Genomic DNA, 12,883 nt, shown 5'->3' with positions numbered 1-12,883 from the left:
TACTTTCAAATGGTACTGTTTGAATTTTTAAGATCCTATTATTATCTTGAGTCAGGTAATTGCAGAATGTTCAAATGTGCTCAAATGTGTACAATGTGTATTTATATCTTTGTATTCGGACACTTCTTACCTGTCCAGTGGGCTGCCAATAGTGTAACTAAGGAGGGGCTGTTCCAAGTAATACCCTGTATTTAGGCATTCATCTCTCAATGAAGTGAAGAGGGTTACCTGTCCAAGATTTCCACACCCCCCATAATGTTCGAAATGGCCCATGAGAGGGGGGGAGGGGGAATATGATAGGTGTACCTTATACTTTGGTGTTGTTAAATTCCCCTTAATAAATGCTATCTGGAGGTTGCCCCAGAATGTTTGTGCTTGCCATGTTTCTGAGCAAAAATATTAATTTATTTTTTTTTTCCTCAACAGTTTCCTTCCACGCCACAGGAATGGCAGACTGTGGCCTCCCACTTTGCCCAGCGGTGGGACTTTCCTAACTGCGGAGGGGCAATTGATGGGAAACATGTCCACATCATCCCACCTCCCAACTCGGGGTCATACTATTTCAACTATAAGGGGTTCAATAGTATTGTGATGTTGGCGGTGGTGTCGGCTAATTACGACTTCTTGTATGTGGACGTGGGGAAGAATGGCCGGATGTCCGATGATGGAGTCATCGCCCAGACGGAGTTCTACAGGTGTCTCCAGAATGGCAGCTTGGACTTGCCAGCTCCAGAGGACAATGTGGAAGGACTCCCATTCGTGTTCGTTGCCGATGAAGCGTGTGCGCTGGGGGACCACCTGATGCGGCCATTCCCGATGAGGACCCTCACCCAGAAATAGAGGGTTTTTAATTACCGGCTGGCCAGAGCCCGAAGAGTGGTGGAGAACACATTTGGAATCCTGGCCAGCCGGTTCCGCCTATTTCTGACACCTATCCATATGGCGGAGTATAAACTGAATCATATTATACTGGCGTGCTGTATTCTCCATAACTTTTTAAGGAAACATTCGGCCAATTTTGCTGGCTCAGTTGGGCCTGAGGCCGGAGTGATACCTGAAACACTGATGGCGCTTGAAAGCGGCCGTCCTGGCTTGCCCTCCCTGAGTGCCCGTGATGTCCGGTTACGATACCTGGAGTTCTTTGCGGGTAGGGGGGCCATCAATATGCCTTCAAATTTGTGAAGCCTTTTTCCAATAAAAAAAAAAAAAAGAAATTCTTTGTGGACATTTACTGCTTGTGTTTGTTTTAGCTGACCCTGACAGCAATGTGTGGAGTCCTGAAAATGGCGTGATTGTGTAACCTTATACAAAGCACTGTTGGCTGTTATTTACTAAAGGCGTATACACTTTTTATACTACAAGTGCTCTTGAAACTGCAATGAAAATGCTCTTGTAGTGCAAAGAGGATTTGCCCTTAGGAAATAACCACCATTTTTTAAGAAAACAGCAATTACATCACCACGAAGGTGTTGTAGCGTTGAGACAATAATCCACACATTCTTGATTAACAAACTTTTTAATACCTGCACAATCACATGTGCATTTAGAAACAGTTTTTAGAACAAACCAACATGTTTTTTGTATAACAATTTTTGGGGTGGCATTATCAAAAATAGAAATGTCCATTTACGATAAAACAGGCCTGTGTAAAACCAACAAGAAAGACAAAAGACTTGAACTTACAAAGTTCACATATGGTAAAACCTGAAGGCAATATCAGACATGAGTATTTAGGAACTGTGTTTGATATTGCGTTCAGATGGGGTCAAATCACCCCTTGAAAAGCCAAATTTGGAAGATGCACACCAATTTACGAATGCCAACATGTGCGACCTGCCATCACGGGGGATCAAGGGACGTGTTTTAGGGGAGCAAGCCCTTCCTCACCGCTACTTTATTATTGAGGAAGGGGTTGCACCCCCAAAACGCGTCCATTGATCTCCCGTGATGGCAGATAGTACATGTTGGCACACTGTGTGCATCCTCCAAATTTGGCTTTTCGAAACATTTCAAAAATATTTTAAACATTGTACCAAACAAAAGTGATTTTGTGGGGTATTAAATTCGCCCCAAAACATCAATGATGTTATTATTTTTTTTAATCACATCATTGATTTTTGACTTGAGCTTCTCCAATTCTAAATTACACCCCATGATCTCCCCGATCAGCATCTGGGCACTTTCTGATGTGAACGGATCTCGATCCCTAACAACACGATCACCTAAAAAGAGAGAAAACAAACAAAAACAGGTATCAAAAATCTGCCAGCATCCATCTCTTACCTGAGTCTGTGGTCGCAGACACTCACCTGTTGTGGTGCCTATTTCAACCACATCTTCTTCCTCCTCCTGCTCCACTTGGGTTGGGGGTATTTCACCTTCTTCCACAGGTGGGGGGTCTCTGGTCTCCTCGGATGAGGGGTGTCCTCCGAGTCTTTTCTCCCCTATGTAAAACAAAAAGGGTATAATTAGCACACAGTGATTTGAGGGCAGAACTATAAATAGGAAACATTGCTTGGAAGTGGGATACAATTGTCAATTTTAGCAGAGTTCAAAGATGTTGCTTGTTTATTGTCCTTTGTCAACCTGCAATACTTTACCTGTTTAGTACAAGCTTCACAGATGGAGACCCCCCTATAGTATACACTGGAGCACCTGTGTGGGCCCCCTAATAAAAAGGGTGTTCTTGTGTCCCACACTAGTGCTCCAGCGTCCAGATGTGAAAACAGCTGCTCAGTGTCCTCTCCTTACACAGAATCTAGTTTTCATTTCATTCTAGTAACAAACCCATCTACACAACCAAATATTTTGCATCCAAGTAGGCCCTAAAAAATGTAGGAAAATGCATATGGCCTAAACAATGGTGTTTTAGAGGGCGAAAAAAAAATGTTTGATACGAATGAATAATGTGCCCATGAACATTAAAATTGACATTTGAAACTCTACAATTAAGAAAAGCATATGGAGCAGCACGAACGTAATAAAGACAAAAAGAATAGGAACACAGCACAACTACTTACTTTTTTGCAGCACTCTTCGGATCTTTCGGTACTGCTCGGGCTCTCTTAATTTTAGGTCCGACCATTGCTTCCTGAGCTGATCTTTCGATTGTCGTACCCCGAAATTCCTGTGCAGACTTTTGATCACTTTTGCCATGATCTTGGCCTTTCTGATATTGGGGTTGGGGTAAGGCCCATACTTCCCGTCATAGTCGGCCTTCTTCATGATGTCCACCATCTCCAACATCTCCCCAAAGGACATATTTGTGGCCTTAAATCGTCTCCTTCTGGATCGGGATGTGTCCGGATCCGGGCTTTCCTCCTCCTCGTTGCTATAATTAACACGCACCTGCTCTGACTCCGCCATGTGCTCTTCACCCACTGCGCCGAACAAAAAGGGGCGGGGAATAAACTAGAAAGAACGTCAGGGGCAGGAGGAGTTACACGCATGCGCAGTGTGTATAAAGCGTAACACGCGTGCGTAGTATGTACGATCTGTGAGCGGACGAAGGAGCATTGGACGCGCCGATCGTAAGAACGAAGGTAAGAGACAAACTTGTGCCTATACTGCTTCTAGATTGAGGCCTATATTGTAACAAGATTAGGAGAGTTTTGTCTGACATTAGGCTTTGTCTTGTGTTGTGTCTTGCAGTGAACATGGATATCTTATTAAAAGATAATGACTTCATGTCGCTATTCATTGATATGTTAAGAGAGCTGCCACGTCTGTGGGAGATCAACAACCCACATTACAAGAACCGAACAAAGAGGAAGGCAGCACTGGATAAATTGTTGGAAATTGTGAAGCAGGTGATCCCCACGGCAGACATCACATTTTTGAAGATCTTAATTGGTGGCCTGAGGAGCACATATGTAAGGGAGCGCCAGAAAGTCCAGGATTCGCAGAGATCCGGAGCAGCAGATGACATCTATGTCCCCAGGATGTGGTACTATGACAGGCTGCATTTTCTGGCAGGCCAGACTGAACCCAGGTCATCCCTCTCCAGTCTTCCTTCCACGCTTCCTTCCCCTCCAGCTGAGGCTTCTGACGTCCAACCTGGGCCTTCCAGGCAGCAACATGTGGAGGAGCCCAGCTTGAGCCAGGTATAGCATTCCTCTAAATATTGCTGGTTGTCCAATCAATGATGTTAACTAGATGTTAGTTTGGAGTACTAATTTAGGATTGTGATTGATGAATCAAAAACTAAAACCATGTCCCTTTTTCATACACAGGGAAGTCTCAGCCAGGAGGTGGCCGGGCCGAGCAGGCTGCCTGATATGCCGGTCCCTCCACTCCCTCTGGAAAGAGAAAGTGGCAGGAGGAGGAGTGCCCTAGAGGAGGCTGCCAGAGGACTCTTTTGGAGGGCTACCGTGGAGGAGGACATTGCTGCCACCATTGCCTCTAAAATGCAGAGGATGGAGGAGGGACAACAACTCATGTGTGAGTCGCTCATATTGGAGGCTCTTAACAAAGGTATGAGGGGCCAAATTACATCTGAGACACACCTTTGCGAACTCACAGATGGTCCTCCTCCTCCTCCTGCAGGTCCTCCTCCTCCTCCTCCTTCTCCTCCAGGTCCTCCCAGTCCTCCTCCTCCTCCAGGTCCTACTTCTCCTCCTGCCACATCTCCAACAGTACAGCCACAGCCTGGAATGGAGCATGGAAGGAAGACCAGAAAGTGATGACCCTGGATCCAGTCTGGTCGGCCAAAAGATGCAGACTCTTGTGGTACCACAACCTGGGGACACAGATGTCATCTGCTGCTTTCCGGATCTCTGGGACTTCTGGACCAGACTGCCCTCCCTTACATATGGACTCCTCAGGCCACCAATTTTGATGTTCAAGAATTGATGTCTGCCGTGGGGGTCCAAGGCTTCGCTAATTTCTCATGTTGATCCAGTGTTGACTCCCTCTTTGTTTGGTTCTGAGCCCTTAATAAAGGAATTTTTGTTGGAATTATACTTGCCTATGTGTGTTTTACTTCAAAAAGGACAGTTTGTTGGTGAGGATTCAGGTACATTTCAAAAACACAATGTGAAATTAACAAGGGACACCAACAACAAACAATCTCCTTGAGATTAAATAATAAAAGATATCAATGGTGTTGTGGTAACTTGACACACAAAACACACACAAAAATATTCTGGAGTCAAACTAAAAACAACATTAAACAAAGATCAGCCTTGGAAAAAATACAAACATAAAATCTAAACCAAAAATGGCTTCAAAAACAAAAAAACAAAAAAAATAAAAATAAAAAACATTCTGTCAGATGTGACAAATAACAATATATTTAGGGAATCCCAATAAAAAAACAAAAAAAAATGTTTGTGAGAAGTGTGTGTGAATATGAGCAGCAAAACTACTTCATTCTTGTGACATTATAAAGAAGAAGAGAGTGCACTGTATTAAACCATTTTTAACATTGCAGTGTGACGAAAGTGCTGTATACATTGCGAACGCTAAGTTTACCAGACCGAGCTGTTCCGTGTCGGAATTTCTTCTGAGCATGCGTGGCACTTTGTGCGTCGGAACAGGCCACACACGGTCGGAATTGATGCGATCGGATTTTGTTGTCGGAAAATTTTATCTCCTGCTCTCCAACTTTGTGTGTCGGAAAATCCGATGGAAAATGTCCGATGGAGCCCACACACGGTCGGAATTTCCGACAACTTGCTCCGATCGGACATTTTCCATCGGAAAATCTGACCGTCTGTATGGGGCATTAAGGTTTTTCACCTTAATGCATTCTATGCATTAAGGTGAAAAACCTTTGGTGGTGCAGCTGCTCCCCAGAGCCCCCCTTTTACTTACCTGAACCCGATCTTTCCAGTGACGAGAATGAGCCCAGCAGCTCCAGCCGCTGTCCCGGGTACTTATTGGATAGATTGATAGCAGCAGGAGCCATTGGTTCCCTCTGCTGTCAATCAAATCCAGTGGCATGAGAGCCGGGAGGCGGGGCTGAGTCCTGCTATCTGTGTCAATAGATGCAACAGCAGGACTCGAGAGCACGCCTGCACAAGTGCCCCCATGAAATGCGGCTCTCCGTGGGGGCACTCAATGCAGAGGAGGAGTCGGGAGCGACACTGGGGGATCCCAGAAGAGGAAGATCAGGGCCGCTCTGTGCAAAACCCTTGCACAGTGGAGGTAAGTATAACATGTTTGTTGTTTAAAAAAAAAAGCGGACCTTTCGCTTTAAAGGGGTTGTAAGCTCTTGTGTTTTTTTCACCTTAATGCATCCTGTGCATTAAGGTGAAAAAACACCTGGCAGTGACCGGCCCCATAGCCCCCCATTTTACTTGAGAAAAAATAGAGGGGGATCATGGGTTTCTGGTAAGCGGCTAGTCTCATTCATGGTGGTGGAACAAGCACTTTTCTCTTCTCACAGCAAGAATTTATGTTTTTTGGAACTTTTTTGAGTTTCTCTTTTATACATATTTTTATATCACTTGGGTGACCCACGTTTTTTGTATATGGACTCTTATTTATCATTTTTTCATTTTTGATTGATTATTAATTTGATATGTGTTTTGAATTTCATTATCAATGCACTAAAGGGGATTCTTACACTCAGTTCTAATCATTTGGTTTGGTGATGATGTGTATGATCACCAATCCTTTTTAGCGCAATTCAACCCTTCTATTTTTTCTCATTTTATTTTTACTGTGTTTGTGTTACATAGATGAATCGCAGCTGTAATTATCATTGTTTATGTACTTCACCGTAGCGCAGTTATTTCTCCCTTTTTTTCCTCCCCCGTTTTACTTACCTGAGACCTGGAACTTCACCCGGCGGGGAAGTGCTGTCCCTCTGTCCGAGGTTCTCGGCTCTTGATTAGATAGATTGATAGCAGTGCAGCCATTGGCTCCAGCTGCTGTCAATCGAATCCAATGACACAGGCGCCGAGGGGTGGGGCCAAGTCATACATTCAGCACTATGGACGCTGAATGATTGACTCAGGAGCGTGTCCACAAGATAACACCCCGGTAGAGCGCTTCCCTAAGGGGATTATCTGATGTGGGGAGGAGCTGCGAGAGCTGCTGAGAGACCCCAGAAGACAGTGTTTGGGGCCACTCTATGCAAAACAAGCTGCACAGTGGAGGTAAGTATGACATGTTTTTTTTTTTTTTTTTAAATAATCAAAGCTTTACGATCACTTTAATCCTAGAGCCAGGCAATGCTTTTTCCTACACTGTACTACTAGTAGTACACACTAGAGGGTGTTACATTAGTATCACTGTTAATCCATTTCTATGCTTACTTCATTACCAACCATATCAGGTTACAATATATTAATTTGCCTTTACTTATTGCTGGTTCAGTGCCCGTTTTCTTTGATATAGTACTACTACTGGGTACTAAGTATTACTTTCTGTGATTTTCTGTGGTATTGCATGCTTTGTAAACTCAACCTAATGTGTCAGAGGGACAGAAGTGGTTGAGGCAAGGAACAGAGGACCCATCGTAAACTGTGGCTCCCATGGGGGTAGCTCTATATAGAATTGTACTAAACCATATTTTCAAGGATGCCTTCAGTTTGGTTTTTAACATAACCCTTTACAATATATCTAAACAGCTACAGGGCTCTGTAATTTTACAATGCTTTGCACACTCAGGAGTAGGAGGACAATGTGTGAGGTCAGGTAGGGAATAATGGGAATGTATTATAAAATAAAGATTACAGGTTATCGCATGTTTAAACATCTCTTCAGAAAAATGTCATTGAATAAATGTATAGACTGCATTCATTTTTCTACATTTGCTGTCAGATTTTGAAGAGCAGTATAAGAAAGGCACTCACTATTATCAGTCAATCATAAATGACCTTATTGTTCTGGCTGTTCTAAGCTACTGTAAGGAGAAATGTAATTGGCTGATCTGCAGAATGGAACCTAGCATACCTTTTCTTTGTGTTTGTCTTTTCTTTCTTTCTCCTTACTTTATTGAAGAAGACGTTACTTTATTGAAGAAGACGAAAGAGTAGAAAAAAGAGAGAGCGCTAGAGACAAATGAAGGCCAAAGGTAAGGCAGCAAAGTCAAAAAGAGATGTTGCTTGACAAGGGTACATGCACCAAGTCACAAACACACATCGTCCACAAAATCCTAGGATAGTAGGGCTGGAAGGGCAGCACTTAGCCACCCATACATTGTGAGACTGTCAGTAACACATTACATGTATAATATAAAGTTCTGGGATACTAAAAAAATCTACTCGGTCCTCATATTCATTATCCCTTGCACAGACTATGTATATTTGTTGGGGAAATAGTGCACGATGTACTGAGAATTTACCCACTCCTGGCCCGTACATCTAGTAACAACAAACTGGGTTTACAGTTACCTCTGCTGCTCTAGTTCTCTCCACCAGTCTGCTACAACCACAGACACCTCTTCCCCAGGTCCCCTAGGTCAACCCACTTCAGATTTCCCTGATCCTGGTCACCTTTTTCCAAAATTGATCGAGTTCTGCTCATTTCTCCCCAAGCCTGCTATTATCTTGGTCACTTCTCCCCCCAGCATGTTCTGATTGTGGCGGCCACTTCCCCTGCCTTCTCTGATCATGGCCATGTCACTTTTACCTCAGCCAGCTTCTATCTTCATCCCCTTTCCCTCAGCCTGCTTTGATTTTGTCACCTCTCCCTCAGCTTGCTCCAATCCTGGCCACCTTTCCCCCAGCCTGCTCCAATTCTGATCACCACTTCCTCGCCCTTCTCTGATTCTGATCACCTCTCTCTCAGCCTGCTCCAATCCCAGCCCCCCCCCCCCCTCCATGCCCCCCCCCCGCCTTCTTTAATTCTGATCACTTATCTCCCAGCTTGCTCTGATCTTGACCACTTCTTCCTCCGCCTGATCTGATCCTGATCACCTTTTCCTCAGCCAACTCTGATCAAGCTACAATTCCAGCCTCTTCTTTCTGCTCTGATTCTGATCACAGTGTCAGTGTATTATGTCAGAGCCAAAAGTCAGAAATATTGCACAGGTACATCATTTCATTGGTTTTACAGGGCACAATAGAAGATAGAGAGAAAAGCTAGTCTTTATCTAAAAATAAAAATGACAAAGTGTTATATCAGACATTAGAGCCAAAATTATTGCACAGATAATCTGCACAGCACATAGGAGGTTTTACTAGGCTGTAAAGGATGAGAGAGAGAAAGAGAGAGAGAGAGAGAGAGAGAGAGAGAGAGAGACGATCAGATTTAATTGTAAAATACAACTTCAACTGTATGAGACAAAGGCCAAAATTATTGTACAGACTCCATAGTCCGGATTTCATAAAAACAATAGCAACAAATATGTTTGATTAACAGAAGGTTTACACTTTGAAAAACAAAGCTAAAGCTCTCTATTTCTTAGTAATTGTTAAATAGTGGCAAAACATGTTTAATGGCATAGCTTGTCTTCCTTTAGTGCAGAAATGTCAACACTGAGTGCACAAAATCACTTCAAAGCCACATCCCTACATGTCAGAGATGAGACAGTTGTTATGCTGAAATAAAAATTACAGATCCATATTTCAGAGAAAATAGCCAGACAAATAGCACAGTAGCTGGAGAGTATACTAGCACTGTACAAGGGAAAGACGAGTCATTGTAGTCCAGATTTAAAATGACAGTGTATTATGTCGGAGACAAGTCAGAACTATTGTACAGACTGGCTGCAGATTATGTAAGCATTTTACTTGACTGCAACTGAAGAGGAAGGGGTGAGACCATGTTTATCATTGAATAAATATTACAGTGCTTTATGTCAGGGATAAGAGCCTAAAATATTGCAGAGACAAGGTGTATATCATGAAAGAGGTTTTACTAGTCTGCAATGGAAGGAGGAAGTTTTTTTGTGAAATAAAAATGTCAGTGTATTATGTCAGAGACAAAAGCCATAAATATTGTACAGGCACACTGTAAATCATGCAATTATTTATACTAGGTTACTAGGTGTACAAGAGAAAGACAAGTCATGTTTTATCCAGCAATAAAATTACATTGTATTATGTCAGAGACAAGAGTCAGAAATATTGTACAGACTGGCTGCAGATTATGTACAGTAAGCATTTTTACTTGACTGCATTGGAAGACGGAGAGAAGGGGCAGTTTTTATCAAGAAATGTGGAGTTTTAGATCATGTGGAGATAAATTAAAACACCTATTAGGTGTCCACATTATGGGTGATTCACCCTCTCTATTTATCTTGTTTACCATTATTATTAAAAGTAAAATAAAATTTTGGGTTCTCTCCAGAAAAGGAATAGAGGGGAAAGCCTTCATTGAGGACACTACTTCTGGTGACTTGGGGGGCCCCAAGGGATTCCCTTAATTTGCAGGGATTTCCTCTCACTTCCTGTTTAGGCAGCATCAGCTGCAGGGGTTTGCTGATCCAGCACTAGTTTATCTTTTGTCTGAGGACAGGTGGATTCTCTTCTGTCACAAAATCATCCACCTAACTAAATGCACGTTCTGAAAGCACACTGGCCACAGGGCAGCCCAGCAGTTTGTTTGTAGATTGAGCAAACTATGGACTAATGGTCCATCTTCGCCACCCAAATTTCAAGGAGGTCATTCACTCTAAGGTTGTACACAACCACCCTCAAACCCATATAATCAAAGATCATATAGTTGTTTATTATTATACAAAATTTATATAGAGCCAACAATTTGCGCAGTGCTTTACAACATGAGGGTAGACAGTACAGTTAAAATACAATTTAATACAGGAGGAATCAGAGGGACCTGCTCATTAGAACTTACAATCTAGCAGGGAGGGTCTAGTGATACAAAAGGTAATAGCTGTTGGGGATGAGTTGATGGAGAAAATAAATAGTTGTTATTTCTGTGTAGAATAGGCTTCTCTGAAGAAAAGGGTTTTCAGGGATCGTCTAAAAATGAACAGCATAGGGGATAATAAGATTGGGGCAGGGAGTTCCATAGGATGGGAGAGTCTTGTGAAAAGTCCTAAAGGTGAGCATGGGAGGAGGTGACAAGGGAGCTAGACAGCAGGAGGTCTTTGGAGGAGCGAAGAGAGTAATTAGGTTGGTATTTTGAGACAAGGTTAGTGATGTAGCTGAGTTGTGAATGGCTTTGTAAGTTGTTAGTATTTTGAATTTAGTTGGGTGAGTGAGAGCAAGTGGAGGGATTGACTGAGAGGAGTAGCAAACACTGAACTGTTGGTAAGGTGGATGAATCTGGCAGCAGCAGCATTCATGATGGACTGAAGGGGGGATAGCCTATGTAAAGGTAATCCAGTAAAGACAGAGTGGGAGTAGTCGAGGTGGGAGATAACCAGGGAGTGAATTAGGAGCTTTGTGATGTCATTGCTTAGAAAAGGGCATATTTTGGAGATGTTGCGTAGGTTGAGGCAGCAAGATTTGGACAGTGATTGGGTGTGGACTGAAAGAATAGTTAGGAGTCCAGGATTACACCTATAACTTTGGCATGTGGGGAGGGGTTGATAGTTGTCCCATCAATCTGGACAAGAAAATCAGGGAAGATGCACATGGGGAGGAAATATTATGAGCTAGGTTCTGGATAGATTGAGTTTGAGGAAGTGGTGTGGCATCCAGGCTGATATGTTGTAAGGGATTGAATGATACAAGAAGAGACTGAAGGAGTGAGCTTAGGGGTAGAGAGATACATTTTGGTGTCGTCAGCATAAAGATGGTATTGGAAGTCATGGGAGGCTATCAGCTGACCCAGGGAGGAGGTGTAGATTGAGACTAGGAGAGGTCCAAGAACAGAACCTTGGGTGACCCCAACAGAGAAAGAAAGAGACGAGGAAGTAGAATTGTAAGTAATGCTAAAGGAGCAGTTGAATAAGTAGGATGAGAACCAGCAAAGAGTACAGTTTAGGCTTTGCTTGCGACTGTTGCCAGCAGCCAAACTTGTGCAGTGCATAATGTAAGGGAATTTAAAGCCTTAAGCAGCCTATATACTAATATCTTTTCTTTTAACCTGCAAAAAATTACATAAATTCCCCATCCTCACACTTAATGTACAATTAAATCCTCCCCGCTTATGTACTTTATTCTGAAAGTGGAATGTCAGAATACACTGATCTGAGCTGAAAGCTTTAGCCAGCTGCTAAAACCCCACAGTGTGGCTGTACAGAAGTCGATCACTAGATCTGGTATAGTATAGGATGTCTGTTCTTGTTTAGATCGCTCTAATCCATAGGCATTTTTTTTAACCGAGTAGATTTCAGCCTCTGTAGGGAAAGTAGAAGTAATAATCCCTACTCTATGAACCAAGATAAAGGGATTTCTAGGTCCTGTGAAAGGGTTCAGTATTTGTGGAACAAAAAGCAAGAAGGCTTCAAGCAAATGGCAATGTGCTTTCATTAAAACTTCAGTTTCCAACCCTCCCTAGCCCACCAGATTTAAATTTATAAAATCCTTTTCCCAGCTTCATACTTGCTTGAGGAGTACATCTGCAGCCTGCTCCAGTGTAATGCCCCGTACACACGACTTTCCGACAACAAAACCGTGGAATTTTATTTGAAGGCTGTTGGCTCCAACTTGTCTTGCATACACAAATGTTGGGCAACAATTACGAATGTGGGAACGTGGTGACGTACAAGACGTATGACTAGCCGAGAAAAAGGAATTTCAATAGTCAGTGTGGCTCTTTCTACTTGATTCCGAGCATGCATGAACTTTTCTGCGTCGGACTTGTGTACACACGAGCGGAAATTCCGACAGTAAAGTTTTGTTGGCGGAAACTTTGAAAACCTGCTAGCCAACATTTGTTGGCGGAAAGTCCGCCAACAAATGTTCGATGGAGCATACACACGGTCAGACTTTCAGCTAACAAGCTCACATCCAAGATTTGTTGTTGGAAAATCCGATCATGTGTTTGGGGCATTACAGTTCCTGCCTAGACCTAACTA

The sequence above is a fragment of the Aquarana catesbeiana genome, linkage group LG04 (genome assembly GCF_042186555.1).
Source record: "Aquarana catesbeiana isolate 2022-GZ linkage group LG04, ASM4218655v1, whole genome shotgun sequence".
NCBI classification, from domain to species: Eukaryota; Metazoa; Chordata; class Amphibia; order Anura; family Ranidae; genus Aquarana; species Aquarana catesbeiana.
This window is presented reverse-complemented; position numbering follows the sequence as displayed.